The 2,691-nt window shown below is 34.6% G+C and overlaps 1 protein-coding gene across 1 annotated transcript in view; it reads left to right on the top strand.

Annotated features, from left to right (window-relative positions):
• NEBL (nebulette) overlaps window positions 1-2,691 on the top strand; it is a 389,725-nt gene that overhangs the window by 176,687 nt on the left and 210,347 nt on the right. The window lies entirely within an intron of this gene.

Here is a 2,691-nt window from a genome sequence, read left to right as displayed (position 1 = left end):
ATAATACAAAAATAAGTACTTAAATATAGACAAATAAAAATTCGAATTAAAAAACTAAAATAAAAGTTTTTTCCCTGAAAGTTTGAGTAAAAAATGTGGGTGTGCGTTATACACGGCAAAATACGATACTCAGTTCAGTTTCCTCATACAGAGAGACACTCACCCAAAGCAATCCCATTTCATTAAGTTAGTAGGTGCAGGAGGGGACTGAGCATTTCTTAGTTCTCTTAATTAATTAAATTAATTAATTAATACTCTTAATTTTCTAATAATGTCCTTTTTGAATGGAGGATATTGCTCTGAGACCATTGCCTCATGAGGGCATCAGGCAACAAAACCAAATTTGCAGTGTAATATTGGATTCAGGAAAGGCCTCTTGGGAGTAACTCCAAGGTTAGCCAGAAGCACACAGTAAGTCTTATTAGTACACTGAATGTTTCAACTCTCCTAAAGTACCTGTGTTTTCTTTTACCAGATATGATCTGGCCTAATTATTATTTCATGATATCTTTGAACTTCGCTTAGAGCTTCTGCTGACTTCAGCGGGAGTGCCCACTGGAATTCGACAGGGGCCTTGTAAGATGGAAGCTGGCTCAAGAAATTCTCTGCAGAACGTTGACTAGTTGGCTTCATTCTTTTAAAAAGCTTCCATTGGAACAATCATTGTATTGTATTCTGAAATGACTGAAATGAGATCTCTACTTGGACTTCAGAAAGCATTGGTAGTACTTTTTTAATGGACTGTTTCTCATTACAAAATGTTGAAAGAGAACAATTAGAATTCCCCTCCCTTCCTTCCTTCATCCCACTCTGCCTCTCTCTTGATTTTTGGTGAAGTCAAGGGCCAGCCAGGATGGTGGTCAATCAGAAATTAAGGTGACACAAATCTGATCCTAACTAGTAGAGAAATCCTGGGCCCCTTTTGACTGACACTTTTGAGCTCCTATTTGTGTGGAATTGTTTTTATTTTAAGGGAATCTATAATCTGTAAATATCTTCAAGGGAAATCTCACAAGCATCTTGGGCTACAGATTTAGCTTCCTAAGCACACAAGTACTTTTAAGACAGCAAATAACGAAATATACCAAATTTAAAATTCTTACTTAAACTAAAGAAGTGAAGAATAGAGAAGCCAAGAATCTTATCCTATTTCTAATTAAACAAATTAGTTTTCTTCCCTTTATCTCTAGAATGGCTGTAATGCTTATAAACCATTAAAATTAGAACTTAGTTATCTAAATCTTAACTATGTTTCTGTTATTAGAGAACGTGTATTCTTTACAAGTGTTCCTTAGAACTGGGTAATCTCCAAGGCTCTGAAACTTTTCATTATAGAATATTTTATTCTCTATGAGAATACAACTTAAANCAAGTTGATTGTTTAAGTCATTGATTTGGGGTCTGGTTAACGGATGGGCCTAAATTTAGTTTCTCTCACTTCAGTGTGATAGGGACTAGTAAGGTATGACAGAGCAGCTATAGCAAACAAAGAAGATTTCCTTGTTCATTTATTTTTGTATTTCAATACATTGTAAGTAAATTGCTAACCTTTGATTTTAATGGGTAAAATATCGCACCAGGCCAGCCATCAGAAGCTCTGAGTTCTAGTTCTGCCTCTGGCACTAAATGTGACTTTGGCGTTTTCAGGGCATAAGATAATGGGTTATGCTAAATGATCCCTAAAATTCCTTCTAGTTGTAATAATACTGATTGTGGTACAAAAACGTTCTGCAGTCACATCTCAAGTTTGCAATAAAAGAAATTGAAGAAAATAAACCAAACTAATAATAATCAGACCTACCATTTCATTTGACTGTTCTCTAGATTAGTCTCAGCTGTTGCCTGAAGGTCATGGTTGGGAGATCACATAGGTGTGAGAAACTTGATGGGCAATTCAGTTTTACATTCGGAGCTATGTCTAATTTTGCAATAAACTTGTTTAAAAATAACAGAGGACAAAAAAGACAAAAATAGCTACAGTCATAATATACATTCACTGATAGCAACTAGTCTTGTCTTTAGTGCTATTTTTCAAATTTCCTATGTAGAAGTAACTAGAATAACTATACATTAGTATACTTTTAGGAAAGGTCTTAGTTATTTTAATTTACTTCCTTTATGCTTTTTTATATAATAAGCTTCTTCTTGAATGCCTTTGATTATGTGGTAGCTTTTGGACTTTAAAAGTTGGTCTCTTCTCTGTACAGTGCTACTGTTTGTTCTTTGCCACCCTTTTTCCCTTTCTAGAGGCAGTTTGTTTTGCTAAGGCCCATACCTTGAGTTGAATCAATGGACCCAAGCAGTTGCAAGGATAAAACATGATATTATCGCATTTTGCAGTGTATAATGTGTACTTTTTTTGCCCAAATTTGTGATGGAAAAATAAGGATGAATATCATACATGGGTAGTACTAATTCCATATCTATATAAATGTTTTTCATTTTTTTATTTATGCTTATGAGTTAAAAGTGTAACTCTAGAAATCAATAACGATATCCGCATGCAAAACAATACCCTAGAATACTATACTTGGTTTTTGTTGAACTTATGATGAACTTGCAGCAAAAGCAATTTCAGCCAACGATTCAATGAAATGAAATGAAGAGCCATGTATTGTTGTCCATAGAATAAGTGACTCTGACTTGATAAGATAGGTGATGCCGACTTTCTTACCACAGGGTGAACAGTGC

This window comes from Hipposideros armiger, unplaced genomic scaffold (assembly GCF_001890085.2).
Source record: "Hipposideros armiger isolate ML-2016 unplaced genomic scaffold, ASM189008v1 scaffold_434, whole genome shotgun sequence".
NCBI classification, from domain to species: Eukaryota; Metazoa; Chordata; class Mammalia; order Chiroptera; family Hipposideridae; genus Hipposideros; species Hipposideros armiger.
This window is presented reverse-complemented; position numbering and strand designations above follow the sequence as displayed.